At 42.9% G+C, this 24023-nt stretch overlaps 1 protein-coding gene across 6 annotated transcripts in view; it reads left to right on the forward strand.

The window, feature by feature from the left end:
• The window catches only part of DGKG (diacylglycerol kinase gamma), a 184857-nt gene that overhangs the window by 44507 nt on the left and 116327 nt on the right, over window positions 1-24023 (forward strand). For 2 of the 6 annotated variants that reach the window (XM_077930028.1, XM_077930032.1), the window contains exon 1: window positions 16290-17262. The exons of 1 other annotated variant lie outside the window; for it this stretch is intronic. The gene's annotated coding sequence lies outside the window, so the exon portion shown is untranslated. Of the gene's footprint in view, window positions 1-16289; window positions 17263-20621; window positions 20718-24023 lie in introns of those variants that run through there. 3 more of the 6 variants (XM_077930031.1, XM_028730840.2, XM_077930030.1) reach the window with 3 other exon arrangements.

The following is a 24023-nucleotide window of genomic DNA, read 5'->3' on the forward strand; positions in this document are numbered from 1 at the left end:
GGCTGTCAAGGCTTCATTAATGGGCACTTGTGTGAAGAGAGATACAACATCGAAGCTCACAAGTAGGTCATTGGGATGTAGGTTTTGCTTCTTTATTGTTTCTATGAACTGGAAGGAGTTTGGAACGTGTGAAGAGATGGATTCTGCATAGGGCTGAAGTTGCTTGGCGAGAAATTTAGCGAGATTTTGTAGAGGTGAGCCTATGGAGCTGACTATTGGTCTGAGTGGTGTTCCTTCTTTGTGTATCTTGGGGAGGCCGTAGAGTTTGGGGCATCTGGATGATTTTTCTCTGGGGATGATTCTTAGCTGGATTTCTTCACTGATAGGAGAGGCTTTTATTTTGGATTTGGTGGTTTTTTCCAGATAGGTGGTGGGATCTGTTTTTATAGGTTGGTAGGTAGGGTCTTGGAGTAGATTTGATAGTTTTGCTTGGTAGTCCGATGTGTTCATCACAACAGTGGCATTACCTTTGTCTGCTGGGAGAATGATTATGTTGTTGTCTTTCCTCAGGTTGGTGAGTGCTTTCTGTTCTTCTTTGTGTAAATTGCTTCTGGGTGGTTTGCTGGAGCAGAGGATGTTGGTGACTTCAAGTCTGATTTTATTGGCTTCATCTGGGTTGATTTTGGTTAGGCTAGCTTCGACTCCGCATATGATGTTTTCCGTGGGGATGCGTCTCGGGGCGACTGCAAAGTTGAAACCTTTGGAGAGTACTTTGGTTTCAGTTGAGGTGAGGATCCTGTCTGATATGTTATGTACTGTTTGTTTCATGGGTTGTTGTGGAGGTTGGCTGGGCTTCTGGCGTTTCTCTAGTTTGTGGAGTTTGTTGGTGTGTGTGTCTGTCTTATGTGAGGTCTCCGTTTCAGCTCTCCAGACGGCTAGTTGTTTGCATTTGTCCCAGAGTGCAGGGTGGATTTTGTTACAGAGTTTGAGGTGAAGAGTGAGCAGATCTTTGTTGGTTTGGTTTAGTAGGTATCTTTTCTTGTGTAGTTCGTTTCTGATTAGGGATAGTTCAGTTCGTTTCAGGATCCTTTCGGTAGCTGGGGTTTTAGAGTGGAATTTAAGTTGGAAGCATGTGGGAATTGCTCTCTAACATGGAACATCACCACAAGAGAATAATCATGGAAGCCATCGAGATAGAGAAACACCCTCACAACATGAACAAGCGTGACGACACATCCCGCTTGCCAGACATCTGGAAATTAGCCCTCCCCACAAAAACTGACACCAGATCCAGGGGCACACAGAACGCCATCACCAATCAACCACACCAGACCCAAACCCAGACCCTCTCCACAGATAAATTACAGACACCATCCAGTAGCCAAACCATGGTGGCACCTCCGGATGCTGCACCCCCCTGCAATCCCTACACAGATCTGGCTGGCACAGGCCACAAAACCACAGCTCGCCCCTATACACGAAGCCAAGCCAGAGCACAACTAATACAGCCATCTTCTCAGAAAAACTCTTCACAAAGTTCAAGAGGTCAAGACACAAAGGCTTTAGCAACTAATCCACACCTAATGACCCACCTAAGTGGTACTCAGGATATCACTCAAGAAATCACTCAAGATATCCCTCAAGCAATTAAGGAACAAAAGAAGAAAAGGCACACTAGCCTGGGAACTTCCTCTCTGCCCAGAACATTGGAGGCTATACACCACACCTCAACAGTATTTATAGGAACTCAAACACTGAGATCCTGCTCTGTTCCAGTAACAAGAAGCCGAAAGCACCAGCCTGAAGATGACGAGTGAGACCTCGTCGAAACGTCGCCTAGACACCCCAACTTTTACACGGGAAGACACCCGAGGACACCAAAACCTGCATATATATACGTCGCCTAGACACCCCAACTTTTACACGGGAAGATACCCGAGGACACCAAAACCTGCATTCCTGTACCCGTGAAAATCTACGAAAGCAAATATCTCACCTCTACGGGGAGGAAACCTTCCAGCTGACAAGAACCTACGAGAAACTAGAAATCCGAAGAGCCACCATCTTATGTGATCTCTTGTTCCTACGCAACTGCCGAGACAACAACTTAATTCCCACAAGCTTCCAACTTAAATTCCACTCTAAAACCCCAGCTACCGAAAGGATCCTGAAACGAACTGAACTATCCCTAATCAGAAACGAACTACACAAGAAAAGATACCTACTAAACCAAACCAACAAAGATCTGCTCACTCTTCACCTCAAACTCTGTAACAAAATCCACCCTGCACTCTGGGACAAATGCAAACAACTAGCCGTCTGGAGAGCTGAAACGGAGACCTCACATAAGACAGACACACATACCAACAAACTCCACAAACTAGAGAAACGCCAGAAGCCCAGCCACCCTCCACAACAACCCATGAAACAAACAGTACATAACATATCAGACAGGATCCTCACCTCAACTGAAACCAAAGTACTCTCCAAAGGTTTCAACTTTGCAGTCACCCCGAGACGCATCCCCACGGAAAACATCATATGCGGAGTCGAAGCTAGCCTAACCAAAATCAACCCAGATGAAGCCAATAAAATCAGACTTGAAGTCACCAACATCCTCTGCTCCAGCAAACCACCCAGAAGCAATTTACACAAAGAAGAACAGAAAGCACTCACCAACCTGAGGAAAGACAACAACATAATCATTCTCCCAGCAGACAAAGGTAATGCCACTGTTGTGATGAACACATCGGACTACCAAGCAAAACTATCAAATCTACTCCAAGACCCTACCTACCAACCTATAAAAACAGATCCCACCACCTACCTGGAAAAAACCACCAAATCCAAAATAAAAGCCTCTCCTATCAGTGAAGAAATCCAGCTAAGAATCATCCCCAGAGAAAAATCATCCAGATGCCCCAAACTCTACGGCCTCCCCAAGATACACAAAGAAGGAACACCACTCAGACCAATAGTCAGCTCCATAGGCTCACCTCTACAAAATCTCGCTAAATTTCTCGCCAAGCAACTCCAGCCCTATGCAGAATCCATCTCTTCACACGTTCCAAACTCCTTCCAGTTCATAGAAACAATAAAGAAGCAAAACCTACATCCCAATGACCTACTTGTGAGCTTCGATGTTGTATCTCTCTTCACACAAGTGCCCATTAATGAAGCCTTGACAGCCATTCAAAACAAATACAATCCCCCCGAATACATCTTGGACCTGACCAACCACTGCCTAACCAACACGTACTTCATCCACAATGGACAAAGATACAAACAGATAGAAGGAGCACCTATGGGATCACCCCTCTCACCGGTCATCGCAAACCTGTACATGGAACACTTTGAAACCAATGCTTTAGACAAGTCAGAACACAAACCCAAACTTTGGCTCAGATATGTTGACGACACCTTTGTAATTTGGCCACACGGGAAGGAAAAACTGGACAGCTTCCTCACACATCTCAACAGCCTACACCCCAAAATACAATTCACTATGGAAATAGAAGCCAACAACCAACTTCCCTTTCTTGACGTCCTAATCTACAAAAAACCTGATGGCTCCCTAGGACACACTATCTACCGGAAAAAAACACACACCAACCGCTACTTACATGCACAATCACACCACCACCCTGCACAAATAAACTCCGTAGCCAAGACTCTCATCTCCAGAACCAAACGCCTGGCTGACAAAGACCACTTGACAACTGAGTTACAGAATCTCTCAAATGTGTTAATTGCCAATGGATACCAGCAAAACAGGGTTACGAAGCTAATCCAAAAAGAAACACCCCCCAAAAACCAAGACACAGAAGAAAACAATGGCATGGCCCTCCTTCCTTATATCAAGGGCACTACAGATAAAATTAGCAAAATCCTCCATAAACACAATATCAAAACAGCCTTTTGCGCCAACCAAAAAATAGCCAATATCCTCAGAAACCCCAAGGATAAAATCCAGTTGGAAAACCAAGGGGTCTATGAAATACCCTGCAAAGTCTGCCCAGCCACGTACATTGGACAAACAAACAGACGAATAAATGCACGTATCGCAGAACACAAGAATGCCGTCAAAAAAGAAGAAAAAACTTCCTCTCTCTTCCAACACATGAAAGAAACAGGACACGAAATTAATTTTGCAGATTCCAAATTGCTCTCTAACATGGAACATCACCACAAGAGAATAATCATGGAAGCCATCGAGATAGAGAAACACCCTCACAACATGAACAAGCGTGACGACACATCCCGCTTGCCAGACATCTGGAAATTAGCCCTCCCCACAAAAACTGACACCAGATCCAGAGGCACACAGAACGCCATCACCAATCAACCACACCAGACCCAAACCCAGACCCTCTCCACAGATAAATTACAGACACCATCCAGTAGCCAAACCATGGTGGCACCTCCGGATGCTGCACCCCCCTGCAATCCCTACACAGATCTGGCTGGCACAGGCCACAAAACCACAGCTCGCCCCTATACACGAAGCCAAGCCAGAGCACAACTAAATGTAGTACACCCATCTTCTCAGAAAAACTCTTCACAAAGTTCAAGAGGTCAAGACACAAAGGCTTTAGCAACTAATCCACACCTAATGACCCACCTAAGTGGTACTCAGGATATCACTCAAGAAATCACTCAAGATATCCCTCAAGCAATTAAGGAACAAAAGAAGAAAAGGCACACTAGCCTGGGAACTTCCTCTCTGCCCAGAACATTGGAGGCTATACACCATACCTCCTCTACAGTATTTATAGGAACTCAAACACTGAGATCCTGCTCTGTTCCAGTAACAAGAAGCCGAAAGCACCAGCCTGAAGATGACGAGTGAGACCTCGTCGAAACGTCGCCTAGACACCCCAACTTTTACACGGGAAGATACCCGAGGACACCAAAACCTGCATATATATATATATATATATACACACACACACACACACACACACACACACACCACCCCGCCCTTCCCGGTTTAAAAACCGGGCTCAGGGCAGCTAACAGCAAATATAAAACATTGATTAAAATGTGACTTAAAAATGCACAAAACAGCATAGAATACAACATAAAATGCAGCATCAATATCAATAAAATTCAAGAATTCAGGGATCATTTTTTTTTGGGGGGGGGGGAGACCCAGTCAGTAGACATTGAATAATCACCAGGGCTAACCGGCCAAGTTGGTCCTACCAGGGCCAGCAAGGAGGTGTGTGAATAAGAATTTAAATGTGGGGTCCCAGAAGAGGAAAGGGAAAAAGGAATAGAGGACCAGGCTACTTAATTCAAACTGAAGCTCCACTGGGGCTTATGCCATCAGCCACAGTGGCAGAAGAAGGATACAGCAGCTGCAATGTATTCTTTGATGAAACCATATTATCCTGTTAAAAAGTGGACAGTGACATCCATCAAATTCAGTTTAGGGATGGAAGAGAAATTCAATTCAGTTCACGTTTAAAGGTGAAGCTATCAAATCTGCACTTTCTGAAACAATATAGGAACCAAAACGCAGCCATCCTTCAAAATTCACACTTATCCAGCTTTGCAACGCAGTTCTCCAACCAACCAATGTTTAGGAAAAATACATGCGTTAGGGGCAACAGCTTCCAAAAATGTGTACATTAATTAAAACTGCATAAAAAATGTGTTTATAATGAGAAATTTGCACCAAAATGCTGCTGGTTTTTTGTTTTTGTTTTAATTGCAAACTGCTTCAGAAATCCTGAGAACTGAGTTTAAAATTGGGAAAACAAGAAACGGAGGGAACCAAAACTGACAGGTCCATCCCTAGTGACCACTCAAAATAGGCATGTTTTTGAGACAGTGCATTGTGGGATACCAGAGCAAAATCCTTGAAACACATGGAAACATTCCAGCTATAAATTGCGAATGTCAAATGACTTTATATTTCTGGGGATATATTCAGTGTAGCCTGAATTGAAGACCAAATACAGAGTGTTGTTGTCATGGAAGCGGGCTGCTCTATTGGAGTCCTGTCTTTCATAAGATTCAGATCATGAGGTGATTGGTTACCATATGCAGCAGGACAGACATTCTGGAAAAGTGAGAGAAGCTATACAGATGTCCATTTAACCACGCATTCAATCGTACATTTTAGTAGAAAAAAGATGGGGAATTCTGAGGTAGTAGAATGGACAAAGTTGCCTCAGGCTGCAGGGTTGAGGGATTCCAGTTTTGACTGCTTTTGCAAGTAAAAATCAAATAGAAGAAAAGAAAAAGAAAAGACCCTGCAAAGCGGAAGACTTTTGTTTAAGCATTGCTTTCAGTTCTGGAGTTCCCTTTGCATTAAGTCACTAAAACAGGGCATAATATTTTTTTTAGTTTATAATTTTCCCTCAGTCTGAATAACTCCAGTCCATCCCACCACCTTGTTCTGCTGCATGTATAGACCAAGCCCATCATGTCAGTAGCTAATGTTTGGTAAAATTCTGGGCAGGTTATGAAAAAGAGAAAGCTGACCCTGAGGTAGTTTGGTCTTCTGTGTGGGGTCTGAATCTCAATCAGTCTTGCTTTCTGGGGTTCAGCTGCGACAGCTTTCCTGATTAACTAGCAAGCAACCTGAGGTGTGAAGCATGGAGAAAATCACTTTGGGCTGGAGAGATCTATGCCTTCCAATACTTGCATCAGGGTTAGCATCATCAAGCACCTTCCAAGGTCTGCCTTAGGCTGGGGGGCCACTGGAGCTTCCTGCTCCTTGCTGTTGCTGAGCAAGCGAGCAATATGAGGAGTGGTGGGAAGGAGCAGTAACCTCTGCTTATCCTTGTCTCATTTCCCTGGGAGGTAGGGTGGATTAGCACAGAAATGGGCAGTGGCAACAGCGACAGGGAGGAGGTGTGAGCACATTCAGTGAGCACCAAGACCAACTCGCCTTAATTTCCTCCAACACCTGAAACTCTCATTGGTGCATAGCTGTCAACATTTCCCTTTTTTTAAGGGAAATTCCCTTATTCCAAATAGGATTCCTCGCAAGAAAAGGGAAAAGTTGACAGCTATGCATTGGTGCCCTGAGGTACACCTCTGTTACCAGCTTACTAATTACTATACAGTGTTGCCTCGGGTTACATACGCTTCAGGTTACACACTCTGCTAATAGTCCTTCAGGTTAAGAACTTTGCTTCAGGATGAGAACAGAAATCGGGCTCCGGCAGCGCAGTGGCAGCAGGAGGCCCCATTAGCTAAAGTGGTGCTTCAGGTTAAGAACAGTTTCAGGTTAAGAACGGACCTCCAGAACGAATTAAGTACTTAACCTGAGGTACCACTGTATTGAATGTTGTAGAAATATAAGGCTGGACATTAAGAAAATATGGGTAGGCCCAACATCCCCTGAAAAGAGCCATGGTGGTGTAGTGCATACCCTCCAGCGTGTCGCTGTGGAAAACCAGGACACGCATTTTCTCTCTCACAGTAGTGGGAAGAAAAGGAAATGACCCCACATATGCCACCCTGAGTTATTGAAATGAAAAGTGATGACGAAAAACAACAACAGGGTTTCTAAAGAACAGAAGGTTTATGCTTCAAACAGGAGGGGACTTTAGTAATATTGGCACCCTGAGCGAGGGCAAAATTGGGGGCCATAAATATTTATTTGGTACCCTCCCCCTCTTGCCTTTCCTTCTGCACATGCTGTCAACTGCACTACGTCATAGTTGCAGCAATTCAATTGCCCATCTTGTCTGGGGCCTTTGAGTAGGTACCTATATAAATATAGGTGTTGTTGTTGCTGTTATCATGTACCCCCTCAGCTTGGCACCCTGTGCAGGGGAACCACCTGCACTCCCCTAATTCCAGTGCTGCTTAAAAATAAATGTACCTGCCAGTGTAGGAGTAATTTAGGCCAGGGAAGGGAATCCCGTGGCCCTCCAGAGGTTGTTGAATCCCAACTCCCATAAACTAGGGTTTCCATATTTCAAGATGTAAATATCCGGACACGATTTCTCAGTTTATTTGCCAAAGATCCAGGACAATCCACTGCCTTCCAGAAATTCTTCCCAGATGTCACTTTGAGATCTGGGTAACATCCAGGAAATCCTGGACGTATGGCATCCCTACATAAGCCTCAGCTAGCACAACCAATGTCATGGCTGGTGGGAGGCATAGTCCTCATGCAACATCTTGGAAAGCCATAGGTTCCTCATCCCTGGTTTAGCCAATGAGATAAATGTAACCTTAAATAAATTATCTAATCAAATTCTCTCTCAGGGCTGTAATCATATTCTCTCTCGGGGCGGCTCAGGCAGGTCTGTGGCCTCCTTGATTATATTATTTCCCAGGCCCCTGTCCTGAATTTCCAACTTACGTTTAAAAATAAATTATCTGACCCAATTACTTGTGGAGAGAGATATAAAGGAAAGTGTGTAGGCAGGATCCTACCCAACAGCTGAGTAAGAAGCAACAATGTTCCAGTGCCTCAGCCCATGAGCGCAGAGGTGCCAAGATAACTGACAAGCACCAGGCGCTTACTCTTAAATGTCATAATAACACTGATTCTCGTGTTATTAATAATATTTTATGCACATAAATCACTTGAATGTATTCACTGTTGGGTACTGATTCTACCCACCCCATCCATGATGTCCCTGTAGACACCCCCACCACTTCCCCTTGACATTAACAATTAATTAATTAAATAATTAAATTTCTATCCCACCTATCTTCCCAGAGGAGTTCACGGCAGCCAACAGCAAGCACTAAAGCAGTGCAATTGAAAAGAAAACATTTAAAAGCATCAAGAACATGTGAGAGACATTGAAAAACAGCCACATATTCTCACCGCTAATAATTTCATGGCTGCCAAGAAGAGTTGTCTTTCAGCTGTCAATTGCCTGAGCAAATAGGAATGTTTTAGAATTCCTCCTAAATGTTAATGAGAGAGAGAGAGAGAGACCAGAGAGGGCATTCTGCAAGCGGGGAACTTTCACCAAGAAGGCTGTGTCATGGGTCAGTTCCAAATAGTCTGCACCAGAGGTGATACCCCAACAGGGCTTCCCCTGCTGATCACAGGTTACTAAAACAGATTATGCCCACTTTTGACGGATTACATTACCAGATTATACCTAGTATCACTGCCAGTGGACAGAAACATCACTGCCACCCAAATCAGCCATTGTTAGGCAAAGGGTGCACAGAGTAGTACCAGCCTCCTCTCAAATGGCAGGATAACAGGAGCATGGTCTTTCTGGAGGACTGAGCTCAAAGATCCCCCCCACTATTGAGTGTAAAGGTATTGTACGTACGTCTCACTGGAGGGCTTGTTTATTTGTTTGTTGCATTTATATCCCGCTTTCGTTCCTCCAATGAGCTCAAGGTAGTGTACATAAGTCTCCCTCTATCCATTTGATTCTCACAACAACCCTTTGAGGTAGGTTAGGCTGAGAGTGAGTGGTTAGGCCCAATATCACTCAGGGAGTTCCATGGCTGAGTGAGGATTTGAACCCTGGTCTCTCCCAGGCAGGGTTGCCATGTGTCTTCGTTTTCCAGGACACGTCCTCTTTTCCATGGGTAGAATTGTCATAGCGACCCATAGTTAAAAGTAGAAGTTGCAAAATGTGGCCTCTTTTTTGCTCTTCAAAATATGGCAACCCTACGGGCCTGGTCCTAGTCCAACACACTAACTCCTAAGCCACACTAGCTCTCACAGCTGCAATCCTACATACACTTTCCTGGGAGTAACTCCTGTTGAACTTAATGGAGTTTACTTCTTAGTAGACATTGTGCAGGATTGTGCTGCACATCTAGAGCCCAAAGAGGACCTCAGTGTTATAACAACATCACAATCAGAGATGGACTGACCATCCATACCTTCTATGGATAACAAGCCTTATTGCTCCAAAGCTGTAAATTTCAGCAAAAATGGGACCCATTTTTTTTCCTTGTCATGGTTGTCTGCTAGCCAACAGAATAATGATTCATTTCTTAATAGTGCTTAAAAGTGAATGGAAACTATTAATTAATCCCAGGAAGGAACTCGACTAGCTAATAGTAATTAGAAATCTCCACAGCACACAGGAGGAGTGATTTCTGAGTCCAGCCAAGATGGCTTTTCTATAGCTAACAGAAACAAATGATTCATAGCATCAGAGCTTTCAACAAGCAGCAAAGTCGTGATCTGATAAGGTCTCGAATATTATCACACCATAGTATGCATCTGAATAATCTCACCTGGGAGTAAACTCCATTGGGTTCAGTAGGACTTACTTCTGAGTAGTTAGGACTGCACTGCCAATTTGGGAATTAAGCATATAGTTTGGTGAACATACAGTACTTATGGCCTGCTATGACTGTACATGTTTTATGTAGGTTCCAACAATATGCAACATCTAAAGCAAGTTCGTTATTTAATAGGTTGCTGTTAAGTAAAAATTAATCTGCTAATTTTCAAGGCACAAGAAAAGCCCATATAACTTTTTTGTGGGGGAGGGCGGGGAAGTGAAATAATCCTTTTCAAGGTAATACCATAAGTAATACTGAAAATAATACAAATAACACTTGTATTACTGTCAAGAGAAGAAGAAATTAAAGCATACAGAGACAGAACAGGGAAATTCATATATTCACATGTACCTATGGAAGATTTTTTACAGGTTTCCCGCAAACCTGCATTTTATTCCCCTTACCAGGCTTTTTGGGGGGAAATTGACTTTTCTTAAAAACATTTATGGGATTTTACTGGTTCCTCATATCATAAATTGTTCATCTCCCCCACCCAGGCTTCAGCATGTTATTAGATTCTCAGCAAAATAAAACCCCAGAGGGAATCAGAAGCAAGGTGATGGAGAAGAGCTGAAAAACACATGAAATATAAGCATTCAGATCAAAAGCAAGTTGTGGGTGAATGTGCATGTGTGTGTTATGTTACGCAAATGAGCTGAGTCCTCCCCATCAACTTTGCGTCAACTTAAGACATAATTGCTCTTTCTCAGCATCTTGAAGTCAGAAAACCCTTTCTCTCTCTCTCTCTCTCTCTCTCTCTCTCTCTCTCTCTCTCTCTCTCTATATATATATATATATATATATTCCAAATTGAATATAGTGCAATATGATTAGATATAAATAATACAACATGCCTGAAATAGTGTCGCCTCTCGGCATTAAAGCATGCACGTCATGGAAAGAAAGGGGAAAAGCTTTTTATCTATTTTGGCATATTTTGTTTGCTGTGGTTTGTTTTGTTCCTTAGGAAAATTCAACCTTTGCCATGGAGGAAAATGCTCAGAACCTTCCTTTGTTTTGTTTTTGAAGGAAATTAACATAGAGATGAGAGAGAGAGAAAGAGGACGCTTTTGACAGAAGGGCTGCCATAATAACACACTTGAGGGTTGGTTGTCTGAGCACACCAGGCCCTCCTGTCTTGGGAGCAGAACACAGCCTCAGTTGTGATGTCAAGGGCTTGTCGTGTTGTACACACAAGGGACTGGTTCTGCATTAGGAAAGAGGAAAACATTGCAATGGCCCTTCAGTTTTCTCCATGTTCTGTATATTCTTGTGACTTATACGGACAATATATTTTCAGCAACATGGTAGCATTCTTGCCTTTCTGTCTCTTGTAGCAATAAATGTCCACTAGGGCAGAACTGAAATGATCACCCAGCTTTACCACTCTCTTATTAGGCTATGAAGAGTCTCCACCCCTTTCACCATTTTGTTTAGGATGTGAATTCAGCACCATAGCTCAGAGCTGTTTTTTCCTTCCTTCCCCCACATAATAATAATAATAATAATAATAATAATAATAATAATAATAATAATAATTTATTATTTGTACCCCGCCCATCTGGCTGGGTTTCCCCAGCCGCTCTGGGCGGCTTCCAACAAAGATGAAAAATACACTAAAATGTCACATATTAAAAACTTCCCTGAACAGGGCTGCCTTCAGATGTCTTCTGAATGTCAGGTAGTTGTTTATCGCTTTGACATCTGATGGGAGGGCGTTCCACGGGGCGGGCGCCACTACCGAGAAGGCCCCCTGCCTTCTCCAAGGAACCAGGCAGATCTAGCAATGTGAAGCTATCAAGCCAAATCAGAGTGAGGGCCATGTTCCCTGCCCACACTTTGACGTTGTTTCATGCAAAGAAGAAGAAGAAGAGTTTGGATTTGATATCCCGCTTTATCACTACCCGAAGGAGTCTCAAAGTGGCTAACATTCTCCTTTCCCTTCCTCCCCCACAACAAACACTCTGTGAGGTGAGTGGTGCTGAGAGACTTCAGAGAATTGTGACTAGCCCAAGGTCACCCAGCAGCTGCGTGTGGAGGAGCGGGGAAGCAAACCCGGTTCACCAGATTACGAGTCCACCGCTCTTAACCACTGCACCACACTGGCTCTAAATTGGTGCTAAGCAGCACTGAACAACACAGTGGCCATGACTGCCTGGACCACAAAAAAGGGCCAAAAAACTAAATGGAGGGGAGGCACTTGTGAAGCTTAATGCCCCCTGAAGTGTCCTTTCAAGACAAAAGAAATTGCTATAGAGATATTCAACTTCATCGTAATATTTCCTTTCTCAGTTGCTCTGGCAATCCATTTCCCCGCCCCCTCAATTTTCATAGTATACCCAGAGGTAGCTGCTAAAAAAGAGATCTCCCCAGCAAGGAGTTTAACCAGTGCCCTTATGATAAAGACGCATACATTTTGTATGATTAGGAGAACCACTATGTCATCGCTAGTGGCAAGGTCCGATTTTCATGCCCTGGTTTAGAGTTAAAAACATTTAACAGAAGTTAATAATAAAGAGTCTTGTGGCAGCTTAAGTACTAACAAATTTATTACGGAATAAACTTTCATAGACTAGGGTTCACTTCAACAGATGCAAATATCATTTCCAGAGGGTCTCTTGCAGCGAACTACAGTCTACTTCAACAGATGAACCCTCTGGAAATGATATTTGCTTTAGGGTTTGTCCACACTTCTGCTTGTCCTGTGCCTAGAAAGCCCAGGCCTGAGTGGAAAACCCAAGGAAAACCCACTCTTTAGCGCTCAGTCGGAGCAAATGGCAATTTGGGCTTTCTCCAGCTGTTTGCTTCAACTGAGCACTAAAGAGCAGTTTTCCTCAGGTGAAAGCAGTGGGATAAGAGGAAGCATGGCTAAGCCATTAGTTTCACAAAAGAATATTCTTATTCTACTCTATCACATGGATGCACATGCATTGTCTAAAAAAAGAAAAACAAATGTGAAGTCCCCTCTACCATTGCCCTATCGCCAGCATGGCCCCTTGTAATTGCATTATAGGTATCATAGTTATATTGTGTGCAGTATTGCTGTATTGTTTATATATGTTGCTTCTAGTGTATTTGGTTTGGACAATCTCTCTTTCGTAAAGATTTTTATTTTTATTTTTAGCACCCATTCTTTTAATTGTAATTTGTTTTAACTGTTGCATTTTTACACTGCTGTGACCTACGCTGGGGTCTGGTGATGATGAGAAGGTTCATAAAGCATCATCTCTTTTTTACTGTACAGTGGTACCTCAGGTTAAGAACTTAATTCATTCTGGAGGTCCGTTCTTAACCTGAAACTGTTCTTAACCTGAGGTACCACTTTAGCTAATGGGGCCTCCTGCTGCCGCCGTGCCGCCGTAGCACGATTTCTGTTCTCATCCTGAAGCAAAGTTCTTAACCCGAGGTACTATTTCTGGGTTAGCAGAGTCTGTAACCTGAAGCGTCTGTAACCTGAAGCGTCTGTAACCCGAGGTACCACTGTATATCTAATGAATGCACAGCCCCCATTATCCATGCATGGACTTAAGCTAGAGTAACCCAATTACCTCTTAGGATGTGTGAGCAGTGCTTGCCACCCTCAGAGTGACCTTTGTTATTAAGGCTTTAACTGAAAGGCAGTGGTAAACTCAAACCAGGAACTCTGCCAGTAGGGCCCAGGACTTTTAAGGCCAAGCTACAAGTAACATTAGATACGTATAGTACACACAGGGTTTGTTTTCTGAAGATGCAAATAGCACCAGCTGGGTGTGGGGCTGATAATTAAGTGTTGAGTGTTACCCTTTCCTCCCATGTTGTGGTTCTGAGGAAGCTGGTGATTGTTTCAGGGGGAAATCCTCCATTGTTGGCAACGCTTCAAACTTTCTGAACCAAAAGGAGAGGCAGAAATGCTTTTAATAAAATGAATTAAACATGATGTGGCGACTGAACTAAAATGGAAAGCACTCTAGCTGACCCCAGAGGGTCCCAGGAGGCACAGGAGACTGTCACTTTACTGAAGCCAAGCAGACCTCCTGGAAGCCACATGTATGGAAAAGGTGAGATAGAAATATAATAAATAAATAAATAAGGGGTGTTGGTCAAGCAAGCCCTGGCTAGAGAAACAGCAAACGTGAGTCCTTGCTCTCTTTGCTTGCAAGGCCAATTGCCATTGCTGCAGACTTGAGGGGGAGATAAATTCAGACTCACTGGCCACTAGTGAAGTTTCCATTGTGAAGGTGGGAAAAGCATCCTGGTCTTGGCAATGCCCTAAAATGCTTAACTCAGAAATGATACACCAGTCCAATATGTTGAGCTTATTGCGGCAACTGTTCCCACAGGCTTACATTTTATTTTGCCCTCTTAATTTAGTAAGAATTTTGATCATCTTCACGACAATCCTGAGAAGTTAAGGGGGGCAAACCGGTTGTATGCACATGTCTGCTAAGCACATGATTAGCCATCCAGCTGTGAAGCAGGGGTTGTGGAGTCTCACTTTGATCAAAATGAGCAGGCTGGTGTGGGAACCAAAGTCTGCCCTGCCCCTCACAGCTGCTTTGAGCTGTTTTCCCCCAGCCCAGCTTCAATACCAGAAGGTCTCCTTGATCAACATGCAGCTCTAAGTCTAGACATGTGGCATTTCACATGTTTTTGTTGCAGCACAGCAAGTTGGAACAAAATGATCTCCTCATGCTTCACACCAGTACAAATTTTCAGCACCATAAACAAGGCTTAACCCTACTTGCCAGAGGATTTCTGTAAAGATCCTTAGGGCAGCAATATTAGTTGAATAACCAGTCACATCCATCAGTTAAAACATTTTCATCAGCTAAAAGTGTGCCTCTGATTAATCAGTCAGTTTTTCAAAAACGCATACTGTGTGTGTTTGTGTGTGTGTGTGTGTGTGCACTCGCACAAATAACAACAACTGCAGGTGTCACACTTAAGGGAAAATGCAGTGTGTGTTCTGCCTGTTGTAACAAATGTGTGCACCATTGAATGGATGGCTACTCAGAAGTAAGTCCTACTGAATTCAGTGGGGTTTATGCCCAGGGAAGTGGTCAGGATTGCTGCCGAAAAGCATGATTTGCCCCTTAAAACTATTGTTTTTCTCATATGCAGTTAACCAAGTTTCCTTCAACTGGGTTACAGCCCTAGAGATAATGTAGGTCATACATGTTTTACACAGATGCCACAAGGAGACACTGACTAGATCGTTGATACTGACAAGGTCTTACTATTCTTTTGCTGAAATCTGTATAGACGTAATTAGAACAGGAAAAAGAAGGTGCAGTTATTGCTGTTTGTCAAATTCAGTTGCCTGCTCTCTCTAAAAAGAACCCATCAATTGACTGGCAGTGACCTCACCCACCTAGGTGAGGTTACATCTTGATTGTGCAACCAGAATAAGTAAAGCCTCTTAGCAGGGGAGTCAGACAGCCGTGTGACATGGTTAACAATCTGTGGACATGCATCAAAACAAGCATGCTCTGAATACCAATTCGCACCACTTGTGGATCTCTGAGGACTTTTTACAGGAGCAACACAGATATTTAACAAGGGATGGGTGTGGTCAGTCATGGGGCAGGCATCTCTGTGTCCCAAGATGAGGGAGTGAGGTTCTTCAGCAAGGTTCATCCACAAGGAAGCTTTCTGTTCCTCTTTGTTCTCTAGCACAAAACTTGAAGTATCTGCTAAAAAAGAGAGAGTCAGGTATTGACAGTGACAGAGGATGCGCAAACCACACATTGTATTTCCAAGCCTCTAGGCATCAAGCAAAGGAGGAACTTGCACATCACCCTTGAAGAGAAATGCCCAAGTTCTACCCATAATGGGAGTGGATATAGATATTGGAAGGGCTGAAGCAGAGCAAATGCAGACCCATATGCACTGGGAACAGAAACTGCTTTCGAATGAGTCTTGATCCAATTTAACAATCATAACTTCCTCCAAACAACCCTGAACATTGTAGTGGTGTTAGGGTGCTGGAATTCCATGAAAATACAGTTCACAGTGTTCCTCAATAGGAAGTCAGGATACTTAATTAGGTTTGAAGTGGGATGATGATGATGATGATTGATGATTAAGCAAGGATAGAGAACACTGGACTGTCAGCCAGCAACGTTCTCCATGTGGATGCTACTGGAGGCCAGTGTTCAGAATTCTGTTTCCAAGCACCAAGAAAAAAAGAGAGAGGGCTACCCTCCAAACCAGCCTGAATGAGCTTAGCTGTGCTCTAAATCCCTGCTGGCGATCTGGCCTTGACATCTCAGCCTGGGGGTTCTCCCACTTAGCATTTGCACAAGTCCAGATGAAATCTAATGTCAAACTGAAGTGAATTAACTAGAAATGGGGAGGCAATTCAATTTGCATTATGAATTTAAGGGAGTGCTTAGGAGGTGGGGGCAACACTCCACCAAGGCTTTCCGTGGGTGTCTTATAGAACTCTTGCTGTGTGTAAACAGACTCACTCCTGCTTAGCCTTAACAAGCAAAACATTTCAGCACACGATGAAGTAACAAAAAGAGAGAGAGAGAGAGAATCGTCGAAGAGGATGGATGTTTCCCCAGCTCATTCTCTGCAGTCGTGGCTGGGTGGGGGAACTCTTTTCCGTTCCTGCTGAGAAGACAGAGCCAGCGTGTTGCCTGAAGGATCCAGGAGGTACAGCTTAGATGCAAACCTGTGTTGTTGTTTTTGGCAGACAGAAAATATTGCAGCTAGGGATTGGGAGCCACCTTAAAAGTGGTAGCTAGAGCTGTCAGGCTGAGTGGGGAAGCACTCAGACCAAGAGAGACAGCAGTTGCCAGCAAAGACAAGCTCTATCCACAACAGCACAGCAAGCAGCCTGGAAGAAGAAAACAGACATTGCTCCCAAGCTCTCCTTGCCCCCTATACTTGCCTGCATTTCCTGACACCCAAGAAGCCAGCCAGCCAGCCAGCTAAGCCTCCTGGATTATAAAGGCCAAGGCTACAGATGACAGGCTTGGGCATTCAAAGCCATCTGCTCTGTTTATTTGGTTGTCCTCCTAAGTAAAAGGGAAGAAAAGGAAGGGAGGAAAGGAAAGGAAAGGAAAGGAAAGCAAGCTTCTGGCAACTTGAACGGTAAGGCTGAAAAACACTTTAAAAAGCAGAGAATTGCAGTCAGCCTAGCTGTGCACGTGTGTGTGTGTGTGTGTGTGTGTGTGTGTGTGTGTGTGTGTGTGTGTGCTTGAAGCTGATGCATGTTTATTTCACTGGAGCCCATGTTGCAGACAAATAGCGAAGCTCTGGCTGGTGTCTTAGAGTGTGGGGAGTTGGTCTGCAGTAGAACTGAAAGGAGGACGTAGCTTGAAGACTGCAGCAGGATGTCTGTGAGGTTCGCCTTTAATTCAGCTGCAGTTTAATAGTCTGTTGGGTCTAGTGCAATGTAAAAAGACACTGGGCACTTGATGCTATTAACATACAGACACGGTGCCTGCTGTCGGAGCTAGTTAGGAAGGAAATGAGCGTCCGTTAACTGGGCTGGAAGGAAAGCTGTTGTGAAAGAATGATGGAAGGTGGGTAGAAGAAACAAGAGCAGCCCCCTCCCAGGGGAAACTTTGCTCTCCAGAGATTAAATACAGCTTCTGGTTTAGAGAGATAGGAGATGTGGGCTTCCTTCCACACACATTTTTTTCTCACTGGTTTGCTAAGACATATAAAAATGGGAATCTTCCTTAACCTGCTAGGGTCCTGGAGCTTCACCTGTTCACGTGAAGTTTTGCCACTGCTGTTTTGCAATGCAAAAGCGGCATAGTTTCAAGCTGGCTGAAAATCTGATCCTCTTTTGTTTACTAAAGCCACATCTGCAAGGTGGGCTTTTGCAAGTCATATTCTATACAATCCCATTATGGGACAGAAGGAGAGTAGTCAGATGCAAAAGAGGATAGAGCACTTTTGACAAGCAACTGCCTGCTGAAATTCCCTCTTCTCCACAGCTATTAAAGGTGCAGGAGCTGTGGCTCTGTTGTATCTGGTACTGCCTTACAAAGGAGGTATTTGTTTAACCAGGAATGATACTATGGTTTCCTACCTACCAACCCCATTCCAAATTACAGTACTCTTACAGTCCTAATGATGTCTGCAACAGGTGAGGGGCAGGTAAACAGTGGAGCACAGAGATTTGATCTTTATCAACATGCATTGGGTCTGTACTTGTGTGTAAGCAGAACATCATCCAAGGGGCAATTAACATGATGCATTGTTGTGGTCAAGTTGATTAGATCCAAGCTAAATTTAGCATGTGGTTGTTATGTAGTTTCATCTTGCACCCAGTTTGGCACTTAGACCAAACTGCTGATTTAAATCTGCTAATCATCAGGTGCTTTGTGGCTAGTGTATGTTGAACTGGAAGTTGGGCATGTCAGTTAAACTGTCACAGTATCATTTCATCATCTGGTAGATGATCCACTCAACACATAGTCCCATCAGTTCTTGTGAAACTGAAAGTTTTCATAACTGAGAATCCACACTTTCAATATGGAGCTCAAACCACACAATCCATGGCAAATACTGGCACGTTTTTATACTTCAGTGAAGGCCATAGAATGAGCCCAGCTAATATGGCCATTAAGCACTGTCTGCTCTGACAGACAGCAGTGGACTTTCCTAACCAGGTTACGATGCTACCCAAATACCTTCATAAGCTCCTGGGGACTGAACAGAGAGCTTTGTGTATGCAAACCGTGGGTTGTAGTTCTAAACAATCCTGCCCTCCCTCCCATTACTGGAAGCAAACACATGCTTGTAGATTCAGGAACTGCAGTACAGAGCCACATCAAAAGTGTTCTGGAATTGTCATCAACGTTCTTTACTAGGGATGACACAACCCAACCTGGGTTTGGAGGTGGCAAGTTTCAATCTGCCCAGAAACAGCACCTTCAGAAAGCCAAATGAATGGTGGTCTAACATGATGCTCCCATCTCCAAGCTGACTGATATTTTTACAGGCTATTTTTAGGCAATCACTGGTGTTGGGCAACGTGCCATTTTAAATTTGCATATCTAACAAAATTAACAGAAGCAGATTACACCTTTTCTTTCGAGGGAGATGGCAATCTATGATTTTAGTCCAGGAATTGCGTCATCCCCACCCACCCTCCACCGGCTTAATGGAACTTGGCAATTAGCAAAACTAATCAAAATGGCTCTATTTCCAATGTTTGCTAAAATCTTCAGCATGTGAAGTAGGTATCCTAATTGGCCTCAACTTAGCAGGCAAATAAAACCTTTTTTTGTGTGTGCCAAATTTAAACCCTATTGCTTTCCATGAGAAAGTTAGGCATGTAGTTCAATATTTCCACTGAAATTAATGGGACTTAGTCCAGTTAATGTTAAGCACGTTTACGTTCCATTGATTTTAGTGGAAAATGTTTAAGCACATCCTTAATTCTCTCAGGGAAATCAATTGGATTTAAAAATGCCTAACTCTGAATTGTCTTTCTGGGGCCATTTGAGCAGCACCCACTGATTCTCTGCTGGTATCTCCTCAGATGCTTAAAGTGTTTGGGTTCCCTTCCGTTTGCATTTTATGAGAAAGAAATTGAGCAGCCTTATTCCTACGAGGGCATCAACTGAATGAAGCCATTATTATAACTTGCATAGCATTTTCTGTTGTACAAGTGTACTTTTAAAGTCACTATCACATTCACTCCCATAACAGCCTTTAAGGCGTAGGTCATCCCCACATTACAAGTGAAGAACTGACTTTGAGGTGTTCTCCTTGACATATGGAGCATTCACAGCTAAGCAAAGATTTGAACTTGCTTCCCGCTGGCTTATGTTGGTGGCTTTTGAGTCACTGGGTCTACAGCTACCTGATTTCAGACCAACCGCAGACATTCTTCTATGAGATGAGAACAGCTAAGCCATCTGTCTATTATGTCCACGCAGTGTGAAAAATTAACTTTGGAAGATAATTCATGATTTTGCAAAGGAAAAGACCAGAAAAACAAAGCTTTCTTCCTGAATTGGTCTGTTTATAAAATGTTTGCAGCTGCATCGGTCCCTTAGGATGGAGGGAGGGGGAATCAAAACAGTAAAAGCACAGTACCTTTAGTAGTGCCAACCAAAAAAAATGACAGAATAGTCAGCAAGCTTTATAAGCCTCTTACCTCAGGCTGGAAGTTATGTTAAAAATAGAGGAGGGGTATTTGGGGGCATAGCAGAAACTCCCAGTGTGGCTGTAGTGTAATTTCAGAAATGTAGAAAATGTGATTTCTGGATTAAAATAGAAACTTTTCTTTCATGACTCATGAGATTGAGATGGGATTGATCTGATGCTCTTTTTTTACTGGGCCAAGATCAACGATGCTTGAACCCAGAAGGAGCTGGGGGGGGCGTTGTTGCTCCTCTGCCTTCCCAACCCAGCGGTTGCTGCCAGGGAGGTGGGGCATAAGAGTAGGGAGGTTGGTGAGATGCAGGCGCAGTGTTATTGAGAGTCAAATTGGCTTCGTCACTGCACCAGCACCACACCAGCCACTATGACACTCCTCCTCTTCCTCTTGGTTTATGGCAGTGATCACTGCAGTGGAAAACCAGGTAAGCGATGCTGCCCCAACCTGCTCCGCCCTGCCAGCCAATGCTGCCTCGGCTCTGGTCAGATGAGACCAATGGCCCATCTCAATCTTGCCACGTGACCTCGGAGCTTCCTGCTTGGTCCTTGTTGCTCTGTGCAGCTTTGAACAGAACTATGCAAGTGCCTGTGGCCCCTCTGGTTCTCACTTTCCTGCTCTAGAACTTCCCCTCTGTCTGTGTTGACCACTCCTCCCCTGACATCCTTAGCCAGCCAGCCAGACAACCTGCTTCCCTCAGTCCCAGAATCTAATGGTCTAGAATAGGGGATGGAGATCTGGTGGCTGTCCAGATATTGTTGGACTCCAACTTTCATCATCCCCATCCAGAATGGTCAATGGTCACAGAACGTGGAACTTGTAGTCCAGCAAAATCTGGAGGGCCCCAGGTACTCCTGCCCCAGGTTAGAGTTTGACAACCAATGTGGCCTAAGTCAGGATGGGCCAATCTGCCAGGTTGGGTTTTTTCAGTTTCTTATGTTTCCAGTGTTAAGATCAATTCTCCACATTTCTATCTAAGTTGGCAATTTTAAAAAAATATATATTCTCATGAAAAATGTACTAGCATTTCAGTGCAAATTTATCCTAATATCCATTTCCATGCAATTTTTTCCAAATATTTCCCACAAGACAATGCGTTGTTTAATGTTATTTTCACAAACATATGCATTTTTATGGACACTTTACCTCGGTATATGCATTTTTGTGAGCATTACTTGACTGGAGAGCTATACTGCAAAATTCAAAGATGTGTGAATTTTGAAGAGCGGCTGTAGTTTGGTCCTTATATTGTTTCAGATAGTGCAGATTAGGTAGGTTCACCTTTAAATGCAAAATAAACATATCAGTTGTTAGTAGTATAACCTTAATGGTTAGATGTGCAGTCTCTGAAATACTGACAAATGTAGAATGCAATTCTATATACATCTGCTCAGAGGTAAGCCTCATTGAGTCAAATGGGGATGTGTATACGATTTGAGATTAAGTTTTGCCTCTTAACAGGAATGCACTGTCAGACAAACATCTTTTCTCCTTGCAATGAGACTACGTTTCTAATTGCAGGAAAGTGTATAACATTTATTCAGGCTGTTTACTTTTTATAAGATATATTCAGTTTTGTACCTCCAAATCATTTGTCTCTTTCGTACTAACTGCCTCTGACAATAAAATCCCATGTATGTAAATGTCTACTCAGAAGTAAGCCCCAATGAGTTCACAGGGACTTACTCCCAAGTAAGTGTGCATAATTTATCTCTAAGTTATATTATTGGGTAATAATAATAATAATAATAATAATAATCAAAAAGGCAACTAGTGAAATGCTAACATTTGTGCTTTCCTTTGATGATAAAGGATTGCCGTGTTGGTCAATATCTGTTTTAGTTTAAACCTGTGTGCTCAAGAGAGAGAGAAAGAGGGAGAGCTGTGATTTGAAGGTGGAACGGGGGAGGGAGGACAAGGGGCCCATGGATATTCTGTGCCCAAGGACCCCCACAAACCTGGAGCTAACCCTGATTATGAATAGACCATCTCCTCCAGGAATTTGTATACAGTAACTCTTTTTAAAAAGCCACCTAATCTATTGGCCATCAACATATCCGGCAACAGTGAATTCGATAAATTATGTGTTTTTCCATTCCTGGTGCAGTTCAAATATATCCAAGGGTGTGATAATAGAATACAAATAATTTGCAGGGGAAGAACTGAGAGATCTTGCTATTACATCCTCCTACACAGAGCAGTGTGTGAGCCTGGCTGGGATTTGTATCTATCAGCTATCCATTATTCCATGCCATTTTTCTTCATATTGGCTGAGAACAGCAAACCTGACACTCTCATATTTGGAATACTGCAAACAACTCCAAGTCTGAGAGCAGTAGACATTCCAGTATCAAGGAGAGATAGATATTCCTTTTAACAGAACGTGATCGAGCTCTTGAGCAAAGCCGCAACAAATTCCATCCCCCAAAGTGGATTAATGAGTGATATTCTGCAGGTTGCCTTCCCCAACTTGGTGCCCTCTAAATGTTTAGGAGTAAAACTCCCATCAACACCAGGCAACATGGCCCTGGGAGTCATAGCCCCAAACGTCTGGAGAGCTCCTGATTAGGGGAAGGCAGATCTTGAGTGAGAAGGTATGAGAAGATGACAGGTATGAATCCTGATGGATGCAGATGGGAGAATTGTGATGAGCAGATGCCTTTAGAAGATGTAAAGTGAAATCGTACCAATGGACTTTTTGCATCAATCATTGGTTCTGCTATCCAAGAAATTTCCTCTTCCATCAAAAAGTATAAGCTGGAAACATCCAGTAATTAAAGCAAAAGCAATAGATTCTGCAAATGTATTGTTTGGCTTTGTAGTAACAAACTGCTTGCAACCTTTCTCTCTCTCCCCCCCCCTTTTTTTAATTCCCCCCCCCCACAATCAAACATTATCTTCACATACCTTAATAAACAAATGCAATTAAAAAATTTTAAAAATAGAAAATAAAACATTTTCATACCATATTAAATCCATATTTTGGGATTCCTCCGATCCCTTGACTTCCCTCCATTCCCTCCCCCAGTTCTTTTGTGTTTTCTTATGTTGTACATGTCTATAATTTTCTTATCTTTAAATATTTCCAATTTCAAACCTTGTCATTAACATTACATTACAAGTGTTTTTTAAAAACCCTGCTATTGTTTTAACTTTACAGTGCTTTTGTAAATATGCAATAAACATTTCCCATTATTTTTTATATTTGTTGTCCTCTTCATTTCTCAGCCTTCCAGTTAATTTAGCCATTTCAGCATATTCCATTAGTTTACGTTGCCAATCTTCTTTAGTTGGGACTAGTTCTTCTTTCCAGCATTGGGTTATCAATGTCCGTGCGGCTGTTGTTGCGTACATAAACTTTTATATTCTTTCAGTATATCCGTTCCAATTATTAAGAAAGCTATTAAGAAAGCTTCCAGTTTTTTTAACAAAGGTTATTTTAAACATTTTTTTCCAATTCATTATAGATCATTTCCCAAAAGCTTTTTATAACCTTACATTGCCACCACATATGGTAAAATGTACCTTCTGCCTCTTTACATTTCCAACACTTATTATCTTTTGTTTTGTACATTTTTGATAGTTTAACCGGTGTTAAATACCATCTATACATCATTTTCATATAGTTCTCCTTAAGTGCCGTACATGCCATGAATTTTATATCATTTCTCCATAATCTTTCCCAGTCTGCCATCTGTATATTATGTCCCACATCTTTTGTCCATTTTATCAT

The sequence above is a fragment of the Podarcis muralis genome, chromosome 6 (genome assembly GCF_964188315.1).
Source record: "Podarcis muralis chromosome 6, rPodMur119.hap1.1, whole genome shotgun sequence".
Taxonomy (NCBI): domain Eukaryota; kingdom Metazoa; phylum Chordata; class Lepidosauria; order Squamata; family Lacertidae; genus Podarcis; species Podarcis muralis.